The sequence below is a fragment of the Brienomyrus brachyistius genome, chromosome 9 (assembly GCF_023856365.1).
Source record: "Brienomyrus brachyistius isolate T26 chromosome 9, BBRACH_0.4, whole genome shotgun sequence".
NCBI lineage: Eukaryota > Metazoa > Chordata > Actinopteri > Osteoglossiformes > Mormyridae > Brienomyrus > Brienomyrus brachyistius.
The window spans coordinates 29,992,582-30,005,706 of record NC_064541.1 but is presented as its reverse complement, the minus strand read 5'-3'; the positions used below and the strand labels follow the sequence as shown (position 1 = coordinate 30,005,706).

Sequence of the window (13,125 nt, the reverse complement as noted above, 5' to 3'; positions counted from 1 at the left end):
GAGCCAAAAAGAATCAACACAAAGCCATGTAGCACATGACGGCCTGGCCTGGTAATACTTCAGTTTTCTCCACTGTTATCCTAATTTTCTCCTGTTTGAATTAATTTAAATACCTCAGCACCTTGGCTTTCTTATTTTAGTTGACTATGCTGTTGGGCTCCTTGACTGAAACGTAAGTGTCTGACTCACGCCAATTAACACCTTCAAATGGGGTTCTGATGCTCCGACTGGTGTCAGACGGCCCGACTTGTGCATAAATGTAACTAATTAATCCTCCTAGGATCGCTGCCAGAATCAGAATCTCAGAGGTGCAGCGAGGGGGTGCGGTTAAGAGTTAGGGCCAGGGTTAGCTTAGGGTTTGACTGGTTTATCTGTCGCTTTAAACAGTGGGCCGGGCTTTTGGGACCCGGGTGTGGAAGGGTGGTATGGGCTGGCTTGGAAGGGTGGGGGGAGGGCGGTTGAAGTGTGTAAACAGCTCGTACTTTGGGGGCCTGATTTGAGCAAATAGGGCATAATGTAGAGGCTTCCTTGGTGGATTTGTGGAGTGTGGTGTTGGGGGGGACACAGAGTGGGGACTTAATGAATTTCTATCAATAGGTTGTAGCACTGGTGTTTGATTTGTGTAAATGCTGTAATGGTGAGGCCTGATATATTTAGGCATTTTAACACATGGGGATAATTACCTGCAAACAGGAAATGTCTCGTTCCCTTTCTATTCAGTTCTTCATGTCGTCTACATAATCTATCACACCACTTTGTCAAAGACTTGGCAACCCATAATATGAATGTTAGGCTTGTCTAAATTAGCTGTAATGAATGAGAGCAAACGAAGCCTTTAATGACGATTTACCCGCCTCGGTCCTAGAAGGTCACAGTGCCTGTTAGGCAGTCAAACAGACCATTTGCCGTTTCCCCCCTTGCAATCCAGCCTAGCCCATGATGAGGAGAATTCTGCATTTAAACAGCTCAGATTTGTCAATTAGCATATCTTACCTCTCAGGAAAGCACTTCATGATCTTCACAGCTTCCATTATCACTGAATCATACTTAGCACATCTGGGATTATAACTTGGAGGCAGCGGTGACGTCCGCTGGATGGAGCCCCCCCCCCCCCCCCCCCCCGCTACGTTTCAGGCATATCGCGTGTCAGTCTCAGGCACAGCCGACAATCCCGTGAGCAATCAACACTTCCCTCTGAAGCAGCCCTGTAAGGCGCGTTTGCCATCTTTGCGAGCTGCGGGCCAAAGATGTGAAGCACGAGAACTTGGATTGGAGGGAGCACAGGCAGCCAGAGCTGCGCTGTTAAAAGCCTGCATGTGGGAAGACGCCGATACCTTTAGCCCTAAGACAGTGCTGTTAGTAGATTCACCCCTTGATGATGAAGCCCTTCCCGCGAGTCCCAGGATGCTGAAATGAAACTACATGTTTGTTACTTCTGTAAACTGAATGCTCTACTGGCCGCCGTCCACTAACGACCTTTGCGGTTTATGACGGATCGACTGTACAACCGCAATAAGAGCATGAGTGTGTGGTCCGGACTCCGCGTCTGTTTCCGTCCCAACTGCCAGCAGCATTAGCATCCCCACAAGAAAATAGCGATTAAAAAGTTAAAAACACCAAAAAAAAAATATGATTTAAAGATGATTTAATTTTATTATATGGTACACTATACACAATTATTTTGCATATAAAATTAAGGGTCAATTTACAACCAAATGGAGTTATGACTGGTCAGTCGGAACCGATCGTGGTCATAAGTTGACGACGGCTTAGGCTGAAGGCTGAAAGTACCAGCAAGGCTTCAAGGTTCAGGGTTATAACATAATAACATTAATATTGTTAATATTGTTGTTCTTGGGAAAATAATGAACGGATAACTGTATGTCACACCAGCTCATTCTTTTCCCGGTTGGATCTTTGAGTTCCACTTTTCTGGTCCCTGTGTCAAACATGGTGATTTGTCACAATGGAACCACAGTGGATTCACATGAGAGGCAACAATTTGCGCATGTGCATTGCAACTCAAGACGACGGAGCAAACATCGGTGCAGGCATGTAACACGCAGCTAAACTCTGATCTAATCCTTCTCATGACCAGCAAGAGGCCCTAAAGACATGCAAGTAAAGGCAAGATGGCACAAGCCTGCAAGTCAATGGAGAATCCATTCCCAAGGAGGCCCGGAGAGTGGAGGCCACTGGTGGCCACCCCACAGCACCAATCAGCAGCAGAAGATTTCCTGTAGGCCAGGATTTCATAGATGGTGTCATAGCTGTTCTGTAAAAGTGGCCCCTTGTCTTGTGAGGTGCTGGACTGGTATTCTTGCCTGTTGGTTGTAGGTTTGCAGGTGTCACTTCATAGCACAATGGCACGTAATCTCAATTGTGGACATGGCTGAGACAGCCAATCAGACGAGTTTTCACATAGAAGAGCAATTGTTTAAGGAGGGGCATGGCTGAGACAGCCAATCAGACGAGTTTTCACATAGAAGCGCAATTGTTTAAGGAGGGGCATGGCTGAGACAGCCAATCAGACGAGTTTTCACATAGAACAGCAATTGTTTAACGAGGGGCATGGTTGAGAGAGCCAATCAGGAGATGTGCAGCCAGGTAAGAAGAAGGGGACTTCAGCTTACACTAAGACCTAAATTGCTCTTCCAGTCAGGCACATTCCTGGACACCCCTTGATGGTCTGGATTCAGGACCCTGGAGAGCGTTAGTGTGTCCCAAAGTTTAGAATTACAGCAAAACTCATATATCCTCGCAGCTGGTATGAGTTGTTAAACATTATAATTAGTTAAAATTTCATCATGTAATTTTATTTTCACTGACGCGTGGACACACATTGCATCTCATTCTTCTGATCGAACTCTCTAATCAGAAATAAGGAAAACCACGTGCATTTAATCAAAAACATTTAGTGACAAAAATTTCGATATTTTCAAAGTTTATATGGGAAAAGCAAATTCGATTCAATCAAAAATATATATATATATTTTTTTTTTTCATTTTTACGCTCAGTGAAAACGGTGCCATTTGCCAAAGGTGCCACAAACCACAAAATTCAGCGATTGCTTTTTGGCCGGTGTACTGTAGGTAAACTCGCCTGAGATCAAGTCGCTGACAATCGCGTTTCGGTTTCAGTTTTCACTTGCATATGGCAGGACTGAGCGACGAAACAGGAAATCTTACCCAGTTCACTTAATGTCTGCCGCGTTGAACTTTCGAAATCGCACAGTGTCGGAGGATTGGAACCATTCTCCGTGCACATAAAGCATGAAGGAGTCACGATTGTCTCTGGTGAGTGTTTACCCGTAAAAAGTCTCAACACAGTACTAACCACTTACACTTTTTCATGAAAAAGTGGATTTCTGAAGCTTTTAAACGATGCTTTTAAAGAAACGACTTAATAGTAATTCAGTTACTACTCAAGTACTAATCATGAACAAAATTAGTTTGTGGTTAATTTATACATTAAGTAAGAGTGAGTTCATGATTAATTAAGGGTACAATAGTATATTTGTGTCCCCTTAAGTGAAGCGTTACAAAAATGTGATATATACCTTATGTTTAAAATATATTTATTAGGAATTTTTTGTATGGCTATTGCGTACTGCTTGAATGTTGATAAAGCACTTCATACTGAAAAATAACTTGCATGAAGACTGAATGGTGTAAGATATAATCCCCTGACTGATTTTTTGAGTAGGAACAGGATAGCACAGTGTCTCTGCACTGGGGCCTCGTACCACCGCCGTTATGAGTTTGGTTCCAGTCCCAGCTCCGCATATGTGGCTTGAATCCTTTCCCCGCTTCCTCCGGGCTTCCCTCCCACGGCCCTTCACTGGGCTGGCCTTAGCATGCCTGTGAGCGTGTGTATCGATGTGTGCTCTGTGACAGACAGGGCCTCTATCCTGGAGGGCACCCTGCCTCGCCCTCACGCCCTCCACTAACTGGGACGAGCTCCAAGATCACTGTGACCTTGAACTGGATGAGCAGTTCTGGGAAATGGATGACTGTGGTAATACTGCGAGCTGAGAGACAGACGCAGGCTACATGTAAATATGTGCGGCTGACAGTATACAATGATTATTTTTCCTCATGTCAATCTTTTTCAGTTAATCCCTTTTACTATTTATATAATTACAAGCAAGAAGATGCGCTGGGAGCTGGACAGAAGGAAGGACTAACCACATCTAGGTGCATATGGATGTTTTATGGGGTTTCCAAGCGGTCAGAGGCATAAACGCATATCTTGACAGGCGATGGGATATGTGCATAAAATCGTAAGTCGCTTTAAAAACATGGGATGGAAGCGTTCGCCACGGCAGTGTGATTCATGTTACGTCACCTGTTCTCTCGCAGGTGCGTTTCCGTTCTAGTCAGCGGTCAGTGGTCACAGATCTAGGTTTGCCAAATTGACTCTTGGGTGTGTGTGTGTTTCGGGGGGTGGGGGGGTGGGGGGCTGTTTCAAATGGGCAGGATTCATGAAACACAGAGCTGCAGGAAAGGCCGCTGCAGGAAGAGGACCAAAAAATTTAGCGGGACACTTTTCCAGTGGCCCCTGCACTTCTCGGAGAGAATCCCCACACAGGTTTCAAAAATAAATACTGTAGGTCTCAGAAACCTTCAGAGTTCACCCTACATTGTTTCTGTAATCAGCTGCCTGCCTTGGTCATGTGATCCAGGCCCTCAAGTGAGCTACAAGGAGAATACAAATCGATTGTGAACTTTATCTGATGAGTTACATTAAATAAAAGGTCGCCGTGGCGTATGTGGTTACGCCTACCTGTCCTTCGTGGTGTTAGTGCGCCGCAGCATGCATATGGCTGTCACTGTTTGTTTACCTGTTATACACGTCCGTACGTGCGTACGCTAAAACGTACTGCTCATGCACAGGCAATAGAAAGCAAGATGTCAGGCTAAGAAACGCCTCAGCTGGAGACGACCCTCTGCGGACTGTCTCCTGCTTTCAGGTTTTGCTGTTCTCCATTGAGACCAATAAAGTTACAGATTCAAAAGGGGATTAACAACTGGTCAATAAGCCACTGCCTGAGAATTTAAAGCAGGCAGGCCACAAGCAACACACGGAAAAGCTCTATGAGGTACAGCACCATGGTCAACAGGGATCATGAAGGTTACACGAGCACCAGAAGACAACAAGACAGACATGGACAAATATGTATAAATCACATGCACCTGTGGCCATAATTGTGGAAACACTTCCAATTTTTAGAGATTGCAGAACTTTATTCAACCGTTACTGCAGCTACTTATTTAATCATCCAGTGTATATTTGTAAACATTTTTTGCTTATAAACAATGCCGACAATATTCATGTAGTAATTTTTTAAGCATAACGCCAAAAATGCTAGGCGTTTCCACAATTTCGGCCACTAGTGGGGGAGACCTGGGATGGTTGTAGCATTTTTTTACATTTTTGTCCGTAGCTCGGAGCTTTTTTAAGGAATCACATCCACAATTCGATACAAAATACATGAATGTGTCTTCTATTAATCAGCACTGGTGTTATCTCTGTATCGTACACAGACAGTGAATGGTTTAGCTTCAAACACATGGAGTGAAATGCTACAATTTACCCCATAGTCAGTGACAGTTGTAACATAGCTATGGGTTAAATGTTACATTATAAGCAATGTAAAAAAAATCAAGTTATTCAAAGTTAATATTATTTTTGTTCATTGAAATTTGTGGGTATATATGCATATGTGTATAATTTATGTTACAACAAAAATTACAGATCATAATAAAACCAAAAAGAACTTGCAACTGTGCAGTTTTTTAAAAATTTTATAATAGCAAATAATAGTAATAACCGAATAGTATTGTGCATGTCTGTGTGTGTGTGTGTGTGTGTGTGTTCCCCACAATGTGATAAAAACCTGTTATTTTGAAGTTGTGGGGACCAATTGTCAGGTCCCTAAATGGATCTGTGAAGGCAATTAAAAAAAAAAAACTAAAAATGCCAAAAGTCTCATATTTAGTTTGGCTACTTACGGTTAAGGTTAGAGCTGGGTGGGGGTTAAGGTCGTCATGCTGGGATTAGAGTTCTCCCCATTTGACTTTGAAATGTTGCTTGAGAAGTGACCCGGGGGACAGCTGGAGAAATGCTGCTACAACCGTCCCAGACTGTGGTGTCATGAACAAGTTTACCTTGCCGCAAAGAGCAACAATATTAGCACTCAGAACTTGCGTAAAAGGTATGTACACCGGCACATGATTTAGGTTTGAATAATGTAAGTACAAAGCTTGTAGTGCTATCACAAAAGTAAAAAAATGACTTTCTTACCTCAAACCTCTTCTTTCCTTACAAATCCGAGTGTGTTACAGGGTGCTCCTTCTTCAATGTGAAATGAAGGCTAAACTGAGCATGTGCAGAGTGAGTTATGCCATTTGTACCTCCTTCCTGGTTTGAGAACTATCCCATGTTATATTCATCCCCAGTCTCCCCTATGTATTTATATATAGATTTTCGCCCTAAAAAGTTTTGTGGTGTGTGAGATGACACTCTCACCAACCAAAGTCACTTCACCTTCCCCTGGCTGGTTAATTTCTGTTTTTTTTTTCTTTCTTATTGCACTTTTACATTCATCACTGCTTTCCCTGCATCTTTTCGACAGCCTGCTACCTGTGTGTTTGTGTAGTTTGGATGAAAGATGAGAAATGATGGTGGACCGGCCTGGAGTGTGTCAGATACGGGCCATAGAGGGCCCGCGGTCGTTGGCCATACAGGAGTCCACGAGCTCCACCAAGGAGACGCGGCTCTCCTCGCGCGATTTTCCACCTGCAGCATGACTGCATTTTTTTTTCTTTCTTTCTAAGATGCGCTGCATCCTAAAGCGTGCGAAAGCTCTGGGGAAGGTGGACGCGTGCAGGCTCGCACCTCATTGGTCTGTGCGCCTGCGGGCGGTGTGTTGCTACCCAAGAGGTAGCCCACATAGGTATAAAGGAACATTACATTTTTGCATAATTACAATGGGTTTAGATAAAATGAACAGATCTGTATTCTTAAATTACCAATTTTGTATTTAAAAGGGTTGGGGTTATCATTCTTCGTTTTCTTTTTTCTTTCATTTCGCCGTGAAAGAGTAAGATATACGACAGCCCAATAAATACTTCACCTCCTCGGTGATTTGGCTCTATGTTTTGGCGTTGCTGCTCGCCACCTCCTGGCCATTCATAGACATTACACATCCGACCTCCGCGTTCTTTATCTCCATCTGTGTAAGGAGTTCCTGTCCTGGGCGATAAAACTGGCTGTTTTGTGAAGCCAATAAACATCCGTGTTCTTGATTTAAAAATGAATGAAAGGCTTCTCCCGCATCACCTCGGTATTTCGGGCTTTAGCTGTTGTCACTTTCCGCCCTACTTCGGATTGCTTTTTTTATGGATTTCAAGGCCATTGTCGTGCAGATGAAGATATGAGACGAACAATAAGTTCACTGAGTGGTTTTAAATGATGTTTTCAGGCGAATTTCCTTTAATGGCCAGTTAAAATGCTCTCATAATATGTGTTTAAAGGGAAATAAATTTGCATGTTCAAGCATTTGCAACGGCGCTTATCTCATTGTTGTTCTTAGTGAGGATTTTGTGGGTACAAGACACTGTCCCACGGGCAACACTAAGGTGAAGAATTATGTGATAGACTTGGGTTGACGTTTTAATATGATACACATTTTATAGGTGCCTTTGCGTTGAGCTAACACACGGCAAACCCATCGAAATGACGTTTAAACCACGATTGGTAAAGGCTCTTGTGGTTTTTTCTTATCTGTCATAGTTTTTCCTGCCAGGGGATCAGATGCTATCCTTTGACTTCCGATCGCTGTAGTGCTCCCTCTTCACATCACTAATAAGGGAAGGTGACCCTTTCTGCCGGAGGATGACAGCTTTTCTGCCAGTATGATTTTATACAGGCCTACTTACTGGCTCCTTGGTCTACAGTAAGTTAGTGCGGGAACGTCCTTCTCACTCAGGTCAGTGGACGCAAAGATTGCTTAGAAATTGGTTGTCAATTTGTATCAATTCTGAAATCGTATGCAATAGGTAAAACACTTGATTTTTTTTTGTAAAGTCAACTGTTAATAGTTAAACCACATTTTAACGTGAGCTCTCCAAAAGGCCTAGTGAAAGATATATTTCTGTTTGAAAATTGTATGTTAATCCATTAGTGTTTGGTTGGATGTTATAAAATTTCCATCCAACTTCTAACCACTTATCCTGGCTGAGGAAGGGTGGGGGGCGCACATGGGTAGACAAAGCAGTTACGTAAAAAATATATATCATTGACTAGTTTCTGGGCCGTTATAGTGATGGGTTTTTTAATACTGGTATGTCCGTAGCCAGAAATAAAATTCGTGGGGCATAGGTTCACACCCGTATCATTTTGAGGGTGGGGGGCGTTCAAACTGGTACCTTTTTTATACCAGTAATTCGCTGGATTACATTGTCAATGCCAATCATTTTTTATCGTTTTCATTATTAATTTTAATCAATTTTATTCCGTGTTTTGACTGGTGGCCTCTCATATTTCATCTAAAGCACAATCCGTTACATAAAGGCGCCGCATGAACGTCAAAGGATCGCCGGCTGCTTATGTATTAAACGCGTCGTGTAGCTTTGACTCGGCGCGGCGACGCATTGAAAGCGATGGAAACTCAGCCATCCGCGACGGTAATAACTCCGCCTGGGGGGGGGGGGGGGGTGACTGAGGGGCGGGTGGCTTCAGTCATCTAGCCGGGTCTCAGGACTCGGGAGTTTGCGCAGATTTGCCTAAACCTCTGTCTCAGAGGACGAGTCGGTAATGAAACCCACATATACGCGGCTTCATATTCTGCCTTATTAAGCAGGGAAAGACCGTGAATCATTTCCTCGCAATCAGGGACCTCAGTTAATTGAACTCGGCGGATTAAGATTAGATGGATTGACTTTTTGATGATCTTCTGCTTTCAATCACTCTCTCGACGAAAAAAAAAGTATTATAATTCCTATTCGACGAAAGTAATACAAAATCATTTTTTTGCTGTTGTTTTAATGGAGTTTGTGGCAGCAAACGTGCGTAATGGTAGAGGAAGGCATCGTTTGCATGCTGAATCCTCCGAGGCTGCACGGCCGGGTTGAAGCTAACATATTTTCTCAGATATCCTGCAGTTTAGTCCCGGGATTAATGCATGCAGCTCATGCAGGGGCCGGCTTTGTATTTGCGCGTACGGATGCAGAGCCAGGGACAGACCAATATAAACACAATGATTCCGACGGATGATCTTTTCCGGTGAACTGCCCGCCTTTCATACACAGCCTGGGCCTGCATCAGAGATAATCAAATGATATCCGGAGAGTAAGATATATATATATAATACGTCCACAGTGATGCCCTTGTATATATTTATGAAGAAAATAGATACGAGATTGGACGTGGGGATGCTTTGGAAGCGAACTTATGAAACAGAAAATGAAAATCTGTATTTTTTTCTGATTCTAAGGCGGCGGAAAACGTTGTCAGTATTCATAAGAACACGTATCCGTGTCTAACTCGTTCTCTGAAAATAATGCGCATATCCAAGTGCGTATTCCATAGTGACAAACCAAAGAGTCATATGTCTATGACTATGTCTAAAGGTATAAAATCATGTATAAGAACAAAATAGTGGGAGAGAAGGCCATTAATCGGTAGAGAATTAATTAATTTAGTTCTACGTGTTAGTTTGGACTGTAGAACAGCATGGCAAGAAGTCTGGAGCTCTGGGGTTTGGCTTTTAATGATGTCAGATACAAGGTTTTGTAGAGCCCGAGTTATCAGTAACTCACTGTGTTTTATTCACTTAGATGGTGCTACCGCCTAATTCACAGGCGATATCACCTTGTCATTCTTATTAATTATACTTTTGAATCCCCCAATAACTTGTTCTAGAGAAGCAAGGGATTCCGAAGATGATGATGGTGGCAATACGGATATGTTTGGTAACATTATATTAACAGGCCTCTTTGCAGTCCGACGCAGAATCCAGATTCTCAAGCTGAGGGAAGTGGGGGGGTGGGAAGGGGGGAGGTGGGGTGACGGCGACGACAGCATGTTCACCTCGGCAGGGCTCGGCGTCCCACGGCAAGATGAAGCCGAAGCATCTGGATTTCCGCGGTTCGCTGTCGTCTCCGTTTGCATCCCGGCAGACTGCCCCTGTCCCCAGGGCATTATTAGGGCATCTCACCACTTTCACTCTTACGAGTGACTGTGCACCTCTGCAGAAAATTACACATGGTCCTGACATTACCTCGACTTTTTAAATTTGCGCATTTGTCCTCCTAGGTTTCCTACCTTGTCGCAATTCTGTACTGGATAAATTGTTATGGAAGATTGATAGATGGATAGGTGGAATTCTGGTTATATATCAAGCATTACATTTGTTTTTTTTATCATCATTATCCCACCCCACTGATAAATGCACAGCCGCGCCTGAAACACAAACTCGCTTCTTCCGTCCTCTGTTCGCTTAGCGTGGGATCGCCTTTCCCTTTATTGATTAGCCCGTGTTTCCATTTGTGGCCACAAGATGGAAGCAGAGAACGTATATACGCAGCACAGCGGCCTGCATTTGTAAACGTGAAAAGGACACCTTTCTGGATATGAAGACAATGATCATCATCGTCCAGTCTTTGTGGCGTTTTTACTAATGAAACTTTAAAAGCAAACCCATTTAACAAACATTTAAAGTAGCAGATTACAAATTTGCAGATGGTTGCAGAAAAATAAGCTTCAATTCCTAGGTGGTTGCTGAAGATCTTTTGGGTTTTGGTTTCAGGAGGGAAGTCATTTATATAACCACACTTCCACGATCCCAGAATTTGGCTTTCCACCACAAATAGCCTGAGATGCCTATAGTGAATCAAATAAATGCTTCATATGAATATATATGTATATATATATACCGGTAAAAGATCCTACCATATAGGTATTGATTCGCAGAATAAAAGTTAAAATGCTTCATAATTTCTTGACATAACAGCAACGATACGTACTTATTTTATGTACATTTGTGCTGTCATGACAAGAAAAGAAATTACCACGCATTTGATCCCTCATACCGAGAATATATATACTACTTGCATACGAGTTACGTCAAGCCCTGTCAGGCACGTGCAGCCAGTTGTGTCTGTATGTAATGTGAACTTGCGCGTGAACTTTAAATGTGGTGAGCGTCCATTTCTTAACCTTTGAGCACCTGTCCCCCCAGAAAGTAGCTGCACATCCCTGAACAGTGACGATATAGATAATGTTACCCCAAGGGTATATTTGGAAACCAAAGTCCAGACAAAAAGATTTAAACCCAGAATTTAATCGATAAGGGAGAGTAGAAGAACGAGGTATGTACATTTTTAGTGTGTTGCGATAAAATGCATGCTGAAACCATAGCTGCTGTGAAGGCCCCTTTTCATGAGCTGGTGTACAGTGTTGACATGCACTAGTGTACAGTCTTTACATGCTGCTATTTCACAGCAGCGATGCAATTACAGGGCGATGACGTTTCTTTTGAAATACAAGTATGAAAACGTGACCACAAACCTTCTCGCCAGCAACGGAAACCGAATTTCATTTACTTTAAGAAATCTTCACCTTTCACTGCATCCCGATGCCGAACGCCTTCTACGTTGCCCTCGGAGAAGCCGGTAAAACCTCAAAAGACGAAGCGTGTCACTATTCGTGAAGCTTATGATTTGAAACACACTTGGTTTATTTACGCTCTGAAACAAAAGCAGGAAATGTTTATCGTATTTTGACACGTTGGCTTCCGTGCATCCCCGCGGTGTCTGAATAAGTCACATGGAGGAAACCGGCCATAAAAGTGACACCTCCGCGTGTACGAAAGCCTACATCTTATCGCTGCCCTTTAAAAAAATATATAACAGCTCGTGCAGTCGTCTTAGTTACATTGTGCATAATGAACTTCAATAAGTAATTTGCATTCTACTGACGCCACGCCGATATTTTGATATTTAGTGAAAATCGACTGTAGGAAATATTAGCCTAAGTATCCAGCAGTAACAGGTGAAAAAATCTTGCTCTAATGTTCTCCTCCAAGTTAATGACCGACCATTCTGAGTTATTACATTTTGAATATATGACTAAGTGCTAAAATATCCACTTATGATACTGCTTCCGATCGAGTCATCAGCACAAACAGAATGCATTGTTGTAGTGAGAGTTATGTATTGGATTCAAAAACAAATTGCGCAATCTCTATATACTGTAAACCTCACATAACACCCGGTCCCGGATCAGTATAATTGCGAATAGTTTCCATTCAACGTCTGTAGTGTAACTCAGCGTTTCTCAAACTATGGGCCGCCGGAGCCTCGCTTCTGCACCAATTGCCAGGGTCTTTGCCTTACCCAAAGTATAATTTAATATTATTTCCCCATACTTATGAGTAGTTTATTATTGAATACAGTTAAATATGTTTAATTCAGTGGTAAAATACCGTGTGAATCGTGGTATTTAAACCGGCAACTTATGCATTTATTAAAAAGATTTCTATTATTACACCTTTTTCCCCAACTGGACTGATCTGTGTTTTCAACTGGCTACCCTATTTTTTCCACATTGTTAAAATAAATAAAAGTTTAATTAAATGCTGCTTTTATAGTTCACTAACCAAGCAGTGATGGACTTCGAGACTGGTTTCCATGTGCTAATATTACAGAAAACGTTAATTCGGAAGAAATTATGAATGAAATTATGAATATATCCATGCTTTGCACTTTCAACAGATTACAGATCTCTGTCAGTTTTGGAAAAAGAGGTACGTGGACTATTGGATTAATCTATTGGATTAGGCCTATTTAAAACCGATGTAAACATCACTGCTGAATTTTTAAGTGCAAACAAATCAGATAATCTCTGTAAGCTTCTTAGAGGGACCGCAGCCGGGCCAAGTACGACTGACAGCTCTGACCCTGCGCACAAACTTAACACTGGCTAAAAAAGTACTAACGACGACGATGCCACAAGAAAGCACCCACTTTTGAAACACACGTTAACCAACACTAAAAGTAGGTTTTAATAATAGGCCTAGAATTTTAGAAAGAAATATTAATAGGTTCCGCATTGTGGGT

The 13,125-nt window shown here is 42.5% G+C and overlaps 1 long non-coding RNA gene across 2 annotated transcripts; it reads right to left on the bottom strand.

The window, feature by feature from the left end:
- Positions 1-1,630: 1,630 nt before the first annotated feature.
- On the bottom strand, positions 1,631-11,920 carry LOC125748822 (uncharacterized). 2 transcript variants are annotated; one of them, XR_007399692.1, is made up of 4 exons: positions 11,627-11,920; positions 10,097-10,254; positions 6,016-6,171; positions 1,631-2,324 (listed from the first exon to the last, which is right to left on the bottom strand). It is a non-coding gene; the product is annotated as an uncharacterized LOC125748822 (long non-coding RNA). The 2 variants fall into 2 exon arrangements; XR_007399691.1 differs by lacking the exons at positions 10,097-10,254; positions 11,627-11,920 and having other exon boundaries at positions 6,016-10,079.
- Between the last annotated feature and the right edge of the window lie 1,205 nt (positions 11,921-13,125).